Source organism: Typopeltis vanoorti, chromosome 22 (assembly GCF_054136105.1).
Source record: "Typopeltis vanoorti isolate ZY-2024b chromosome 22, IOZ_Tvanoo_1.0, whole genome shotgun sequence".
Classification (NCBI taxonomy): domain Eukaryota; kingdom Metazoa; phylum Arthropoda; class Arachnida; order Uropygi; family Thelyphonidae; genus Typopeltis; species Typopeltis vanoorti.
In genome coordinates this window covers 84,560,717-84,579,913 of record NC_143570.1, presented here as the reverse complement: position 1 = coordinate 84,579,913, position 19,197 = coordinate 84,560,717, and the positions used below count along the sequence as shown (strand labels likewise).

Below are 19,197 nucleotides of genomic sequence, written 5' to 3'. Positions count from 1 at the left end.
AGTTTGTTTCTCTCATTTCCTTTCCCTACTCCTTCCCCCCTCTCCCTCCACTTTTAGTTTGGTTTCGCCAGTGTCATATGTTTTGCAAATTAATTTCCATAATTGTAATAATATTTTAAACCGTTTGATTCTTTGTATTATAGTTTTTTAATTGATTGACGATTGATTCTATCAACTAATTTGTTGATTGTTTGATTGTATTAACTTGATTCTTTAGATATCGAAAAATAAATAACATTATGTTAATTTAAGCATACAGAAACGTTGCTGTTGTTCCAGCAAAGATCTTATTTTCACTTTAACGAGTGCCTAGTAGGTAATGTGCAGATTATCTAGGTAATTTGCGGATTACCTAGGTAATTTGAGAAAAGAACCAATTTTCCGCACGTTAACGGATCACCCTAGTTAATCTGTACAATACCTAGATAATCTGCAGAATAACTGATTTCTGCATTTTAGCGATAACATATACATAATGAACAGAAGAATGCAAGCAAACTTTTATTCATGAATGAAATTGCAGTGATTAAGATACATACATTACATGTTAACCAATTTGTCTACAGATAAGATCAAGGCATTTTTTTAATTTCACTATTTTGTGATCAAACATGAAAAATTTCACTACATAATAGATAAGATAATTTTGGAATTTATTTTCACATCCCTTATCAACAGATCTGGAAGAAATACATGAGATAATTATCACTTGAGATTACTATCCTAATTTATATTTAATGTGCTGTGCCGAAATCTTAGAGAAAAAAAATAAACTTTAAATTATTTCTCTCTTCCCCATACAAAGTCAAAAGACCACTCAGAGCCTTCTAGTGGAATTCATCTTGTTGGATGCTTCTATGGAAGGATACCAGATGGTATCACCGCAACATAACACAAGAAAAGATTTGAAACCATCATCCCATTGCCTGCACCTTAGTTCTTGAAATAATGCAGAAGGTAATAAAAAAACAAACTTTCTTTACCACTTTGAGACACACACCAATTAGTAAGTGACTTTTGACTTTCAGTGAGATCTCATCAGTGGGAGCCATACCTAGTTGTGAAGAAACTTCACAAAACTCTGTTTGATTACACTTGGATAAAGGATTAAACAAGAACATAATTTCTTGGAATTTTTAATTTAATGTATAACCAAGAGAAAAAAAGAACTTTCTACAACTTGCTCTAATCCAGAGTATTTTAGTAATAAGGTGAAGCACCCATCACCACACTGGCAATCCATTCCACTCATTGACCACCCTCCATGCAAAAAACCCTACTTCTAATTCCCTTGCTAACCACTCTTATATAACTTCCACTGGTGACTCTTTGTTCTCTACCTTCTTGCCATGTACTGAAAAGTTTACAGTATCAATCCTATAAAACCTCTCTTATAACATAAATGCATCTATTATCATATCACTCTTTTTTGTCTATCAGCTAATTATTGAAGCCTACAGACCACCAATCTATTCTCATAGGGAGCATTCCACAATCTTTGTCACTTGTCTCTGGATCTTCTCCACGACTTCATCAACATGGAATCTTGCAGCCCAGATCTGTGTGCAGTAGTCCAGATGTGGCCTTATTAAAACCTTATATATAGGGGAACAATAACCTCTCTATCCCTGCTTGTTAGTGTGTTACTACCACGCTGTTAGCCTAGAGGCTATGCACTTCGCAACCATATGCGTGGGGAAGGAGTGTCCTAGGTTCGATTCCCGTCGACGACGCGAGGAACTTAAGGATCTTCCTCACCCATAGCCAAGTTAGCCGGTCTTGGGTGTGGACAGCAGAGTTTTTTCCACCAGTTTATCTGGGGTTTTTCATCCTGCAAGCAGGCAAATTGGTCCAGTGAACACACACACACACGGATTACAGTCAGGAATACTGACACAGCCAGAGGTCTGATTTGTCAGCTATGCTGGTTCTGGAGCCTGGATAAAATGGGGGGGGGGGGGCTGAGATGGTGCCGTATCTCCCAGTAAAGGAGACTCACAGGCATGTATCATCATACGATTATTATTATTATTATTATTATTAGTGTGTTACTTCAACAACCATGTAATCTGATGTACTGTTTTGGTTACCTTAACAACATGCCCTCCAAATTTCAACTCCCTGTCCATAATCACATCCAAGTCCCTGGCCTCATCAGTTTCCTGCAGTTCAGTTCAATCAATATGGTATGCAGCTTCTGATCTCTTCCCAAAGTCCATCACGCCACATTAAACTGGCAGCCATTTACCTTCGCCCATACTGCTAGTTTATTTTAGTCTTTCTGCAGAATCTCTACATCACCTTCATTTACCATTGCTCTTCCTAGTTTAGTATCTTCAGCAAACTGAATATTTCCTGTCAAATCATTTCCCATATCATTAATATTCAAATTAAACAATAGAGGACCAAGTGCTGAGTCCTGTGGGCACACCACGTCACTCGCCTTCTCTTAGACTCAACCCCTCCATAAACTGCTCTTTGATACTGCCAGGAATTTGACTGTCCATCACCCACCATCCAATCCAAAGCACCAGATTCATGTTCTTCCCCATTTGCTCCAAATTATGCAATAATTTTATGTGGAATCTTGTCAAATGCTTTTGCAAAGTCTACCAATATCGCTGGGTAGCAACTTCCTTATGCAAGACCACCCTTCACAAAACCATGTTGTTCCTTATAGAGTATCATATTCCTAAAAATTAAAGATTCCAAGAAATTATATTCTTGGTTTAATCCTTTATTCAAGATTAGGCAACTCGTATACAGAGGCTAATGACTATACATCACTTGCCTTAGTAACTCATAATGCAAAGCACATATCCTTATGGTCATGTATAATGCTATCCATTATGGGAAGGGTCACTACCACAGACTGGTTTTGACCTTTACTGAGGTCTCATCACTGGGAGCCAGACCCAGAAGTGATACCAAGGTCGAAGTAATGCAGAAGTCATATTTCCATATACAAGTAGCCAAAAGATGTCAAACCTTATTACTAAAATACTCTGGATTAGAGATAGATGTTGAAATTTTTCCCACTTGGTTATATTATAAATTAAAGATGCCAAGAAATTATTTAGTATAACCAAGTGGTAAAACTTTGCCTTATACTGTTCATGGGCATGCCGATCACTTTTCTTCATAATCCCTGACAGTTATAAGAAATTTTTGACTGAAGCTTAGCCAGCCTTATGTGGAGAAAGTAAAACTGTTTCCTCCTGAAAACTAGAATAGTTCATCTTACAAGACAAACAAGCTAGCCATAGAGCACTTGCTGACAGACATAGAAGATTATGCAAATAGACTTAACAACCCTAGCACAGCTTTCATTAGGTTTCTATGAAGCTAAGTTATTTGGCATTAAGTGGAAAGCTTACATGGAGTCAAAAAAAAAACTCACCGTGGGATGGTCTTCACTATCACACATAAAAATCCAAATGTGCTTTAACTCATTCAACATTTCTGCACCACACTCAGACAATATTCATTACACTCATCAACCACTCTCAATACTAAAAACCTGATCCTCACATATTTCTTATACAGCTTCCAGGGATAGTCACTTATTTTATCCTCCTGCTTTTATGTTATGTAACTCTTTTCACATTAATCTGGTAACAATACCTTCCCCCTTCACCTATTCAGAGGATCTGCAAATAGCATTTCCTCAATCTGTCTTCATACCATATTCTAGAGATGCAAAACCACCTTGGTCAATTGATGAGGATAATGATATCCTGTAATAATAAAACAGCAACTTTCATTTTATACTGGAGGGGGAGAGGGGGGGGGGACTGCAGCCCTTATGGACGAGCCGCCACTGCCAACCACCACTACTCCCAGATTTCTCATCTACATCACCTCCTTCAAAATTTCCCCTCCTATACTTTGCATCTTGTCCTTGCCTACCAATCAAAATCTTACACTTTGCAACACAACTGCTAGTTCCATTTACATGCCTACTCATACAATCTATTTTGATCCTCTTGTAAGGTTACACTCCTTATAGTTCTTGCAACTTTGTATCATCTGTAAAACAGCTGCATATCTCCAGTTAAACTTGTTCCAATATCATTAACATAAAAGTTACACAATAATGATCCCAAAACAGACCCTTATGACACACCACTAGTGATGTTCTTCTTTCAGGACACCACTTCCCACACACAATTTGAAAATACCAGTCTGCACCAACGTACCATCAAGACCCTTCATCTGCTGCATGGGTGTTATACTCAAATCCTTCATAGATTTAGTGGGATCCTTTGACCATCATAGCCTTTACCAGTTAAATTAGTTTTGACTTTGCAAAAAGAATATGCATGCACAGGCATTTGTTTATAGACATGCAAACAGTTACAATTGCATGAATCTCTTAAAAGACATCTTTATGTTAATAAACATTCCGTAAAGTAATCAATGTGCTTTAAAGTTATTTCTGTAAAACATACTGTTAGTTACTAAAAATAACAGTTTCTGGTTACACTTGGATATTTTAACTGATTTCATCTTTGATACTGAGACAATCTTTGCTTCCATTGTAATTTTTAAATGCTCAACAACTTCACAAAAACACATTATAATACTATCACAAAACATCTGTAAACTTAAACTTGTTAAGTTTATTTATATAAACTTGTTAAGTTTATATAAAACAAATTTCTTGAGATTAGAATGAGCACAGGAAGTAACACAGAACATAAAGCAAAGCAAGAAAATTATACTAAGCAAACATGCTACTAACAAGAGAAGATAAACTATTATTATGTAAAAACCTTTCTCAATTATAGAGCTTGGTTTGATGTGAATTACAGCTGACTAAGGCTGAAACCAGTATACTATATCTGTTAATTATATACATCCTCCAGCTGTTTCATCTGTCAATTATAGAGCATGTAAAGCAATACACATATGCAAAATTTTAGCCATAAATAACCACTCAGCACTGTGAATATTTGTTGGTAGTGCATCTTGCAGCTCCAGTTACATCTCATAACTACAATAATATATCATGATATAGCAATTACATAGGGAGAGATGGTACATATGGCTTCCACAGAAAGATAAGTCAAATACTGTAAGAGACTAAGGTTTTGATTTTGGTGTTTAAATACAAAATTATATTTTCTTTAACTTTACTTGAATACTAATATGACATTAAAAAATAGATATACGTATCATGATAAAAGGACATTAAAAAGGGGTTAATTTCTTCATAACCTACTGTTTAATTTTGATACATAAACATTAATGTAACAAAGAATCATTACTACCTATTGGATATTACACTTGGCCTTTAACATGGATAATGCCTGTACCTGTTGAAGCATTGATTCTGCTAGATGTATTGTTTGTGTTGATCTGAAGCCATGTCTGCAAGGAAGGCAGGCATGCACACAGACAGAGAACGTTCATTCCAAAATGGGAGGGGGGAAGGATGTTCTCCACGTTCCTTAGAATCATTGAAGTCCACAAGGTCGTTCTGTGACGGAATTCTGTGTCATTCTCCACAAGAGAATGACACAGAATTCCGTGTTTAAGGCATTGATTATGGAAGTCCATGAAACTTCAAATGTTTGAGCACTACATGGTTTTCCCAACCACAGATATGAAGAAGAATGCAAGCAAAAATACAGAACCCTGAAATACTTTGAGATATCTACGAGGATGGTCTGAAATGTTCTCGGCCTAACAATGAAAAAACGAATTTATAATTTCAAAATTATTTTTAGTTTTCAACATAATCTCCCTCAAGACTAATACATTTATCCCGTCCCTGTAGTGGTTCTCAGTAAGCTTTGCAAAAAAAAGATCTGTATCCCTCTACAGCTGCAATCACCTCTTGATTCGAAGAAAAACGCTAACCAGCAAGGAAGAGCTTTAGTTTTGGGAAGAGACAGAAGTCAGAGGAAGCCAAATCTGGGGAATAGGGTGGATGTTCCAACAATTCATAGTGTAGATCCCTTAATTTTCCCATTGCCAAAACACTTTTGTGGGCAGGTGTATTGTCCGCATGAAAGATGATTTTTTTTCTTCTGCAAACCGGGTCTTTTCTCACAAATTTTTTCATCTAGTCTGGTTAAAAGATCAGAATAACATTCCCTGATTATTGTTTTACCCTTTTCAAGATAATTAATAAACAAAATGCCTTTAGCATCCCAAAACACCAATGCCATGACCTTTCCTGCTGATGGAACCGACTTTGTCTTCCTGGGCGCTGAACAACCAGCTTCTGTCCACTGTTTTGACTGCTGTTTGGATTCTGGTGTGTAATGGTGAATCCAAGTCTCATCCATAGTAATAAATTGATGCACAAAATCAGTTTTATTCTTGTTAAAATGCTGCAAGCACTGTTCAGAGATTTTCATGCGAGTGCATTTTTGATCTGCTTTGAGCAAGCGCAGCATCCATCTTGCACAAAGCTTTTCATCTGCAATTCTTCATGCAAAACATATCCTACACGTTCTTTTGAAATGCCTACAGTCTCAGCAATTTCACGCACTTTGACTCGACAGTCATCCAATACTTGTTCATTGATCAATGATTTCTGGTGTCGTTACACTTTTTAGAAGTCCTTCACATGGATCATCTTCAAGGCTGGTATGGCCAAGTTCAACCTCAGCAGCCCATTTCTTAATTGTCGAAAACGAAGGAGAAGAGTGCCCATAAACTTTTATGAACTTCGAATGAATTTCTTTTGGCATTAAACTTTTTTCACAAAGAATTTTATAACCGCACGATACTCAATTTTATCCATTTCAAGGGATACAGACAACACTTTTGCTTTAGGCAACAGTATAAAACAAACTACTTGATAGATTGACTTGCAATTCCACATGGATGCTTATGACAGATGTACCAACGTAGAAAAAAAAAAAATCTTGTCAATAGTGTTGCCATCTATGGTCGAGGCCGAGAACTGTTCAGACCACTCTTCTATATTCTAGTTCATGACAACATCAGATTAAATAAGCAAACAGATAATAAAATAAACAAAGATGGTACGGTTGGAAAACAAATGAAAAAATTTGCACCACTTAGTTTTTAAAGATAGTGTTCAAACCAGTTCTGAATTACAGATCTGAGAGCTATGTTAGAAATAAATAAAGAATTTGATCAAAGACTCAAACTTCAAATTTGAGAGTTCTGTAGAGAAATGAACAGATGGTTTCATAGTAGAAATATATATAAAAAAGAAGGAAGTAGTTAACATTCAAGAATGTGTAAGCAAAGCCAATGTCTTAGTCAAACTGACTAAGACAAAATTCAGAGGAAGACTGAGATATAGGCAGAACTATGTAGTTATGCGCACTATGAAATAAAAAATCTCTTCAAATCAGATCTTTTGGCAATAACAGACAGTTTTAGAAAAAAAGTTGTTGATAGACAGCATCACTAGAAGATCAATGATAAAATATACAAAGAGCCAACAAGTTTCACTAGCCACTGTCTAGCACTTTCAAGGCTGAACTGGTGTGAAAACAAATGCATTAAGTTACATTTCAAACATACACTTTAGTACATTTGCTCATTACATTTGATCATTCTGTTTGAAGGCATGCAGGTGTTCGAAAGCTTCAGTCAGATTCCGGTACATGACCACGTGTTGTGTAGTTTTTTGCATATTGTAATTCTGTCGAGCTGAGAGAGAGATGATGAGATTTTTCCATATGTCTTTAAGAATAATACCCTGATTTCTATTTAAATTATTGCCTGTGCGTAGTACCACAGCTGCTTCTTTTAAAGTTCTGTATCTGTAGTCATTCTCGATGTAAGGCATAGAACTGTTTTTCCAATCTATAACGTTTGATGTTGAGAAATGATGAGCTAAACCAGATGTGATGATTCTATTATGATTGACATCCCCCACATGTTCCTTCTGTCTTATTTCAAAACTTCTAAAAGTCTGACCAATGTAAGAAAGGCCACACGTGCATGGAATTTCACATACTCCAGGACATTTGAAGAAAGGTACCTCATTCTTTAGGTGATCTTAAGATTTGTCTGATCATGGTAGTTGGTTTAAAAACCACTTTGATGTTATGAGCTTTTAACATTCTTGCCAATTTTGTGGAAACTGGATTAATATATGGAATGACAGCTGTGGACACATATTGGGGCACCGTAACACGTTGGTGGTGGTTGTCTTTAAATAGCCATTTGTTTAAAATGTTAGAAGAGTATCCATTAAGAGATAGAGTGTTAGCTATTAGTGACAGTTCTCTCTGCACATCTGTTTCTTTTGAAATAGACCTTAAGGCTCTATTACGGAGCATGTGAATGATGCTGTGTTTTTGTGATCTATGATGGTTGGACGAATAATGTAGATATCTACCAGTATCTGTGGGTTTCTTGTAAATGGACAGTTGGAAATTGTTATCTTCTCTCCTCACTAGGATGTCAAGAAAAGGAAGTTCTTTGTTCTTCTCTAGTTCTATAATGAATTTGATCTTATTGTGTAGCGAGTTGATTTTGTTCAGAAACACGAGAAGGTTTTCCATGGTATCTTTCCAGATGATGAACACGTCATCGACATATCTCCGCCAAATTGATGGTTTTGGTACAATGGTGGAAAGAATATCCTTTTCAAATTTTTCCATAAAAAAGGTCTGCACATGGTGGTGACAGAGGACTACCCATGGCTAGACCTTCCAATTGTTTGTATACAGTGTTGTTAAATTTGAAGAAATTTGATTTCAGGCAATGATGAAACAGCTGTGTGATGTCTTGAGGGAAAAGATCTTTCAGAATGTTAACCACCTCTACGATCGGTACATTAGTGAATTAGGACACTACATCAAGACTAGCCATAATGTCCGTTTCTGATATTTTAATACTCTTGATTTTTTCTACAAAATGTTGAGAGTTTTTAATGTAGGTCTCTGTGTATCTAATTATTCCTTTCATTAATTTTTCCAGATGCTTTGCTAGTAGGTATGTAGGTGAGGATCTTCCATCAACTATTGGACAAAGAGGTACGTTTTCTTTATGAAAACGTACCTCTACATACCTACTAGCAAAGCATCTGGCAAAATTAATGAAAGGAACAATTAGACACACAGAGACCTACATTAAAAACTCTCAACAATTTGTAGAAAAAATCAAGAGTATTAAAATATCAGAAATGGACATTATGGCTAGTCTTGATGTAGTGTCCTAATTCACTAATGTACCGATCGTGGAGGTGGTTAATATTCTGAAAGATCTTTTCCCTCAAGACATCACATAGCTGTTTCATCATTGCCTGAAATCAAATTTCTTCAAATTTAACAACACTGTATACAAACAATTGGAAGGTCTAGCCATGGGTAATCCTCTGTCACCACCATGTGCAGACCTTTTTATGGAAAAACTTGAAAAGGATATTCTTTCCACCATTGTACCAAAACCATCAATTTGGTGGAGATATGTCGATGACGTGTTCATCATCTGGAAAGATACCATGGAAAACCTTCTCGTGTTTCTGAACAAAATCAACTCGCTACACAATAAGATCAAATTCATTATAGAACTAGAGAAGAACAAAGAACTTCCTTTTCTTGACATCCTAGTGAGGAGAGAAGATAACAATTTCCAACTGTCCATTTACAAGAAACCCACAGATACTGGTAGATATCTACATTATTCGTCCAACCATCATAGATCACAAAAACACAGCATCATTCACATGCTCCGTAATAGAGCCTTAAGGTCTATTTCAAAAGAAACAGATGTGCAGAGAGAACTGTCACTAATAGCTAACACTCTATCTCTTAATGGATACTCTTCTAACATTTTAAACAAATGGCTATTTAAAGACAACCACCACCAACGTGTTACGGTGCCCCAATATGTGTCCACAGCTGTCATTCCATATATTAATTCAGTTTCCACAAAACTGGCGAGAATGTTAAAAGCTCATAACATCAGAGTGGTTTTTAAACCAACTACCATGATCTGACAAATCTTAAGATCACCTAAAGATGAGGTACCTTTCTTCAAATGTCCTGGAGTATATGAAATTCCATGCACGTGTGGCCTTTCTTACATTGGTCAGACTTTTAGAAGTTTTGAAATAAGACAGAAGGAACATGTGGGGGATGTCAATCATAATAGAATCATCACATCTGGTTTAGCTCATCATTTCTCAACATCAAACGTTATAGATTGGAAAAACAGTTCTATGCCTTACATCGAGAATGACTACAGATACAGAACTTTAAAAGAAGCAGCTGTGGTACTACGCACAGGCAATAATTTAAATAGAAATCAGGGTATTATTCTTAAAGACATATGGAAAAATCTCATCATCTCTCTCTCAGCTCGACAGAATTACAATATGCAAAAAACTACACAACACGTGGTCACGTACCGGAATCTGACTGAAGCTTTCGAACACATGCACGCCTTCAAACAGAATGATCAAATGCAATGAGCAAATGTACTAAAGTGTATGTTTGAAATGTAACTTAATGCATTTGTTTTCACACCAGTTCAACCTTGAAAATGCTAGACAGTGGCTAGTGGAACTTGTTGGCTCTTTGTATATTTTATCATTTATCTTCTGGTCTTTTAATAATAAAAGTTCTTTATTTTAATACATCAGACCAAATATGTACAATTTAAGACAGCATCACTATCAATTTTCCAATATGCACCCTCAAGGAGTATTCAGGCTACTATGACAGCACTACTTGGTTAAGTTTATATTATTGCTAATCTTCTATCAACAGTTTTCTTCCAAATTTGTCTATTACTTGTCAGTATTGCAATATTGTTAGATATTACACTCCAATATCTAACATTTTGTTAATCTAAGGCACTTCTGACTGAATGAATCCACCTAGATAAATCCGTCAAACACCCGTTTACCTTTCCTCTCCCATTCTGTTTAAGTAACCATACTACCTAAGATTAGCATTGCTGACACATTCCTGAATGCAAACAATGTCTAGTTCCATCCTAATGTTTTCATTTATAATACAATCCTGATGCCATCTGTTCAAACTTCTAATCTTTCTTAGAACTCTCATATCTGTGGTCTCTAATCTTTGATCTAGTGCTTTATTTCTGATCCCACTCTGAGATTCATAACTTAAAACTGGTTTGAACATTGTCTTGTATACTGTTAATTTAGTGTTTTGGCTGCTTTCTCTCTTATTCCATATAAATTTATTCAGCTGGCTCCTCACCATACCAGGTTTGCTTATTCTGTTGTCAATTTCCAAATTTAATTTGAATATTCACTAACAACCGTGCCTAAATAGCTAAAATATTTTAATTGTTTTATAGGCTCTCCATCGAGAACGCAGCTGAAGTTTTCCATATTCCTGCTTATTTTTGTAGTTTTGGTGTTTTTATTGCCAATTTCCATGCCAAATTTGTTACAGCTGAAGTCCAGAATAGCAGAGAATCCTAAAGACTTGTACTGGATGTGTTTAGGAGTACAACGGTATTTGCATAAAGCAAAAACCTAAGTTTGTTATCTCCAAATGTAATATCAGGTTTAATGCCACTTTTTTTTTTGCATAATGTAATCCATATAAATGATAAATAAGAGTGGAGATAATGTGTATTCTTGTCTTATCCCTGATTTTACATAAAATCATCTTCTTGTATTTCCTTCAATTCTAACTGCTGACTGACAACTTAAATATAGACTATGTAATGTTCTGCATAATGTTCCATTCATCTCATACAATTGAAGTATTTTGAAAAGCTTTACCCCGGGCACCTTATCATATGCCTTTTCCAAATCTACAAAACTTAAATACAGATCCTTGTCATATTCCCATGATTTCAACTAATTTTTTTTCTATTATTTATTTATTTATTTATTTTTTAATATTGATCCTATACATGAAAGGTCAAGGGATCTATAGGCACATCAGTGCCATGTAGCACACAGATGAGAACTCAGAAGTTTGAGGGTTTTTTTTGAAAAGTTGCAGATTGTAGTTGTTATTTGGGAATACTTTTTTTTTGTTATTTGAACAAGGCTATTCCAGAGGTGGATGCAATAAAAGTGAAAGACAGAAGCAGGTTTGGTGTGTTTGCAGTTGCACAGTAAAGGGATGCTGGGCAGCTGTAGCTCTTGTATTAACAGATCCAAGAGAAAGTGGAGGAATGATGGTTCCAAATTTAGTGGAGCAGTGACCATGGAAGTACCTATAGAATAGACACAGTGCTGAAACACTGCACCTGTGAGATAGAGGTTGAAGTGAGTCTGCAAGAGAAGGATCATCTATGAGCCTATATGCACACTTCTGGCATCAAGGATTTTTAGGGAAGTTTTAAGTGCACTACCCCAAACATATAAGTATTCTAAATATGGATGGATTTAGGATTTCTATATGGTGAAGAATTGATTGGTGTAAAATAGGCTCTTGAACAAAAGAGAATGCCAAGTTTCTTGGATGCTGAGGAGGCTATTGATGTGATTTAATGTGTTAATACCAGAAAAGACTGGAGGTAAACATTAGTTCAAGCAAAGATCTAATCTTGTCTGGTGATTTCTGTATTACTGAGCGTAATGGAAGGCGAGCCAGGATCTCTTTTTGCACAAAAAAAGGCAAGATAGTATTTTGATGGCACTGAACATAACAAGGTTGTCCTCACTCCATTGGAAGATAGTATATAGATCAATGATTAAGGGTTATACTGTGCAAGATAAAGAAGAACTGTATGAAATTGTGGTCTGAGTAGCCGAGAGGAGAGGAGAGGTGACCTCTATGGTGTATCTGGAAGGAGAACTGTTCAAAAAGAGATCCAGATTATTTGGAGAGTGACGAGGGTTATCAGAGATTTGGGTGGGTAGACGTACAATTTGTGTTAGGTTATTACTTACAGCAAAGACTTCTTGTCCTCCTTAGTGGTGTTAGAGTAGCAGAGCCAGATGGAATTGTGAACATTGAGGTTGCCCAGGATGATGACCTCACTATTTGGATAGCTGGATTGTAAGTGGTCAAGTTCCATGGAAAGGAATGTGAAGAGATCTGATCAGCTAATGTTTGGAGAGCAGTAAATGCAAGAAATGAAAGTTATTAAATGGGGAAAGGAAATCTTGAGCCAGAGAAGATCAAAAGCAGAGATCCTAAATTAACCATTCTCTGGCAGGCTATATCAGATTTTAGAACTATTTGTTGTGAAAATCTGATTCCAAAAACCTCTATTTGGTCTGAATCCAACTTATTCTACCCCCAGTTTCTTTTCTACATTGTTTCTCAGCCTCTTTTCAAGTGCGCTTGCATAAATCTTACCTGGAACACTTAGCAGAGAAATTCTCTGTAATTCTCACATTCAGCTTTATTCTTTTTTATAGATGGGAACTATGAGAGCTCTACTCCAATTTTCAGGAATTTGATCTTTTGACCAGATCCTATGAATTATGCAGTGTAGCCACTGCAAAATTTTGATACCCCTATATTTGAGTTTTCTGGTCGAATATCATCTATTCCAGCTTAATTTCTTTTTTTTTTAAATTAAGACTTTAATTCTTACATTAGTCTAAGATTATTATATGAATTTGTGAATTAATATCTTTAATTTAATCATTACTCTGATAAAAATGTTTCCCTCTCTTTAATACTTAGCGATATAACATCATGCGGCTTGTTCTACTTTTGAATGATCAATTGTTGGTATTCCACCCTGTTAAAAAAAACTGTTCCTATATAGCCACTGAAGATGGTCTGTTATTTTCAGACTGAAATATTTGACAAATTAAAATATAATATTCTTGTGTAAACGTGTCTATATATTATTTTCTTATCTCTACTTGTCAGTGTGTTCTTTAACAGCTAAGTAATTTTATGAGCTACCTTAGCAATATGTCCTCTAAACTTCTACTCTGTCTACCATGATCCCTAAATCCTTAGCTTCATCTATTTCCTGAAGTACAGTTCCATCAATGTGGTGCACAGCTTGTAATCTATTTATTCCAAAATGAATAACTTTATATTTCTTTCTCCACATTAAACTGACACCCATTATCTTTTGCACATACTGAAGCCTATTTAAATCATCCTGCAAGCTCTCCACACTGCCTTGATTCACTATTACTCAGCAAACTACTGAATATTTTCTTTCAGGTTATATCCTATATCATTTATGTACAAATTAAACAGTAGTGGGTCTAGCACTAAACCTTGTCCTCTATATACTAATTTTGATATCTGTCCACCAGGCACCCTCTTATCCACACAACCAGATATATCGATCTCCATTTATACTAATTTGTGTATCCATGTGGTATTTGGTCAAATGGCTCTGTAGAATCATCAGCAGAATCATCATGTAGCCATTTCCTTTATCCCACTCAACTGTCACTATTATAAAAAGTAAGTAAATTACTAAGGCATGACTGATACTTCACAAAGCCATGTTGTACCTCATAGACTATCGTATTCTTATCCACCCATTAAAAAATTATCACATCATACAAGCCAGACATGACCTGAACACAAGAAGATTATTTCTGATTACGAGAAGAAACTAGGCGAGCAGGCCAAAAGTAATCTCAGAGTTCTTTCACTATGTGGCAAGTAAGAGGAATAGTGACTATGAAAGAATAACCTTAATGAGTGTTGATGATTATGAAGTGACAGAAGCAGATAAAATAGTTGAGGTACTGAGTGAGCATTTTGCAAGGATATATCATACAAGTGAGGTTAATGATGTGACATCATTAAGTTCCCACATAAGAAACTTACATGGGATCATAACTGAATTAATTAATTAATTTAATTAATTCTGCAAATTAATTTAACTGAAAACACAGGGATGGATATGACATTGGTTATGTGGAGAAGAGGAGAGCTGGACAGATATCAAAATCAGTATATGGAGGAGCAGAATCCAGGAGAAAGCAGGTGACTAGTGGTGTGCTGCAAGGATCTGTCCTAAGACAATTACTATGTAACTGTACATAAATGACACAGGAATTACCCTGAAAGGAAAAATTAAGTTGTCTGCTGATGATTGAAAATTAGATACAGTAATAGGGAATCAAGGTGATGTGGAAAGCTTGCAGGATGATTTAAATAGGCTGTCAATACGGGAAAAAAAGATAATGAGTGTCAGTTTAATGAAGAGAAAGCAATGTAAAGTTACACATTTGGAATAAATAGATTACAAGCTGTGTATCACATTGATGTAACTGTACTTCAGGATGAAGCTAAGGATTTAGGGGTAGTGTTAGACATAGAGTAGATGTTTAGAGGATATATTGCTAAGGTAGCTCATAAGATTACTTGGTTATTAAAGAACACACTGAAAGTAGAGATAAGAAAGTTGCTATTCCTCTTTTTAAGTCCCCGATATGAACACATCTGGATATCGTGCTTAGGTCTGATCTCCGGTTTCTTTGGGATGAGGAAGTGGTGGAGAAGTTTCAAAGGTGAGTGGTCTCTGGAATTATTTTATTTATTATTATTATTATTATTGTGAAACCTCCAGGGAGTCCAAAGACTCATCGATGGAGAGTGTGCCAACAGCATCGAACGACAGATCCCTTCCAACTACTAACCACGCTCAAACTTGCTTAACATTTTGCGTAAGACATTAGTAGCAGAGGCTCTAGCAATCGACTAACCTTTGCTGGCTATAATAGGGAATGTTCCCTATAAGGATAGATTGAGGGTGTGTTGACTGCAGAAGTTAGTTGATGGTCAAAAATAGGGATATGATGGAAACATTTAAATTATTAGTGACTCGTATTCTGAGATGATGATTAGTACATCTGGGAAAGGGATGTACTTTGACCTTTTATTCCAACATGTACAGAATCTCTGAGTGGATAATACTCAGCTATTATCATCACACACCCCATGGAAGTGGAAGACTCATGCAGTCAGTAAGCAATATATCCCAGTCAACCACATACTGTGCATCCTATTACTGTTTTCCAAATCTTAAAACCTTATTCTTTGCAATACTGAATGGCTAACTCTACTGCCATGTTCCATTCATGTCAGTTTGTATTACAGCAGCAGGAGAATTAATAATATCATCTTGTTATCTCTACAATGGTGGTGTTTAAGGGTCAAAGCTGTATAACTGAGAGGAGACCTCCACATAGCCTTTAAAAGGAATGTAGAGAACTGACCAGGGCTTCTGACCTAATGTCCAATCCTCACCTCCTCGTGGTGCACCTTGTCAGGTATCTACCTGGATACTGAATGAATGAGGATGGGCTGGCAATTTGGTCAGATTGGGGATTTACAAAAATGTTACGACTTGAGCAGGAGAAGTAATTTGAACAAATTTGAGGCTAGTAATGTGATATTGCACCCCTAGAAGAATGCTGTCACAACTCAAATATACATATTTTCAGGAGAGAGGAAAAACCAAATTTTAATTCAAAGTAGAATTGAGAGGAAGCTGTTGCAATTACAGTTTACAGTATTTGGATATAATGAAGTTTATAACATTTCTTGAAGAGGCCTTCAGCAATTCTGTCAAGATTTGTCACTTAAGGATTCCAGGACATATATATATATTTTTTACTTAAAATCGTTCATTTTTAATTTTTGAACATAACAGATGTCGCTATCAGTTGTTTCGCTGTCACGCAAAATTTGACAGTATTAGTTGCTAAAGGCAAAGCAGTTGATGTTTGAGTGTTCATGTTAAAGTTTTTGAACTTTAGAGTATTTTTTAAGTATGCTTTTCCAGTGGGATAATACTCTGTCGGCGCTTTTTGAGTTTGAAAAATCATTAAAATGTAAACTTTGGTAAGACAATTTGAATTTTTGAGTAATAGCGTTTATTACCCCTTCAGTTATTGTGTATGGTAAACTGTAGTTGGGATTTAGCTGACCAAATTGTATTCTTATTGGCATAAACCAAAATATAAAATGATGGTATAACATGACAGAATTTCATGCCAGAGGATTACCCAGTTAAACAAGGTCCCATTGTTTTTGCTAGGGAACCAGCAAAAAGTCAGCTACTGGAACAAATACATAAACACATCCCAATGCATCACCAGATTCAAGATCGGTACTATCAACATAAGAAGCCTGAATGGCAAAGAAATGGAGCTACCTGAGGAACTGGATAAGTACCAGATCGACATAATAGGGGTGACAAACAAAAAAGACAAAATACGGCGAGATTTTTCTGAGCAATAAATATAAAATGTTATATTCAGGCAATGATGATCAGGGAAAGGAAGAAATAGCTATAGTATTGAACACAAAATACAAGGCTAATCTTCTTGAATGGCAAGCAATATCAAATAGTGATGTGGACAAATATCAGAGTGGGGAATTGGAATGAGACTTATTTGTGCCTATGGTCCCACTACTAAAGTAGAAATGAAGGAATTTTTGAGGCTTTAGAGAGAGCAACTGATACAACAAAAAAGGAAAAGTTAGTCCTTGTTGGGGATCGAATAGCACAGTAGAAAATGATTGTCAGACATACAAAAATATTTTTGGAAAATTTGGAGAAAAGAGCAAAGCTAATAATAATGGCAAATACCTGTTATATTTCTGCTCAGGACATGGACTGTTTATTATTAACACAATGTTCCAACATAAAATTGTGCATAAATTTACATGGAGAAAAGAAGGAAGGAATAAGAAAAGTCTCACTGACTACGTTATTGTTGAAAGTGATGTTTTCTCCCTGGTGCAGGACACCAGAGAGTACGAGGATTTGAAATTGGAAGTGATCACTATTTAGTCTTGAGCAGGATAAAATTCAATTTCACTCATATGTGCACTATAAGTTCAGTGCAACAAAAAATGTAAAATCAAGATTCAGTCATGCTGAACTTTATAAAATAATTGTAGAAGACAATATTGAGTGTGCCTTTCCAAATGTAGACATTGCCTTTCGTATATTTTTAACATTAATGGTCACAAATTGCTCAGCTGAGCGTTCATTTTCTCAGTTGAAGTATATTAAAAATACCATCAGAACAACTATGCAACAAAGCAGGTTGAATGCCTTATCTCTACTAAGTATAGAAGCAGATGTGTTAAAGTAAGATTAATTTTGAGGATCTGATCAAAGACTTTGCAATTAAAAAAAGTAGGAGAAACTTTTCAAATCTAAATAAAGTTGAAGTATATACAAAAATAAACATCATTTTCCATCTTACTATAAGTTTTGTTTCATTTTGAAAAATAATTTATTTTATGGTTTATTATTGTTTATATTTTGAATTGCATATATGTGGGGCACCAAAATCTTTTAAGTGCTTAGGGCCTCTATGGGGTCTTAATCCAAACTTGGGTGCAGGACACTATTACAGAGGATTTGAAATTGGAAGTGATCACGATTTAGTCTTGTGTAGGATAAAACTGAATTTCATACTGAAAAGAACATGTAAGAAAGATTTATTATTACGGGTATCTCCATGGAGTTAGAAGACTCATCGGGCGAGACCCAAACTATCAAAACAATATCTATCACATCTGTTCTTAAATTCATTTACAAACAAAAAACTCACAACTGAGTCAGGCAATGCATTCCACTCATTCACCACCCTCCAGGCGAAAACCTTGTTCTCACACCCTTGTTAACTACACTTTTCCTTAATTTCGAGGGATTACTCTTGTTCTTCCATCACTATCACAGCTGAAACATTACCCCTGCATCAATCTTATAAAAATCTTTTAGTAATTTAAATGTTTCTATCATATCCCCTCTTCTGCACCTATCAACCAATCTCTGCAATCCAAAAACTCTCAATCTATCAATGTAGGGAGCATTTTTTACATCACTCACCAACTTAGTCTCTTCTTTGAACCCTTTCCACAGCCTCCTCATCTCCAAGGAATCCAGGTGACCAGACCTGAGCACAGTACTCCAAGTGTAGAAGTATCAACCTTTTTACCTCTGGATGTTAGTGTGTTCCTCAATAACCAAGTAATCCTATGTGCAATCTTAGACACCTTAGCAATGTGTCCCCTGAACTTCATCTCCCTATCTACCAACACCCCTAAATCCCTAGCCTCATCAATCTCTTAGAGTACCATTCCATCAATGTAGTACACAGCCGGTAATCTTTTAATCCCAAAATGCATAACTTTACACTTTTCCCACATTGAACTGACATCCATTTCCTTTTGCCCATTTTACCAGCTTATTTAAATCATCCTGCAAACTCTCAACATCAGCTTGATTTTTATTGCACTATCCAACTTTGCATCATCAGCAAACAACTGAATATCTCCCTTTAAGCCATTTCCTATATCATTTATGTAC

The 19,197-nt window shown here is 35.8% G+C and overlaps 1 protein-coding gene across 1 annotated transcript in view; it reads right to left on the bottom strand.

The window, feature by feature from the left end:
* The window catches only part of LOC150094531 (uncharacterized), a 77,513-nt gene that overhangs the window by 19,582 nt on the left and 38,734 nt on the right, over window positions 1-19,197 (bottom strand). The window lies entirely within an intron of this gene.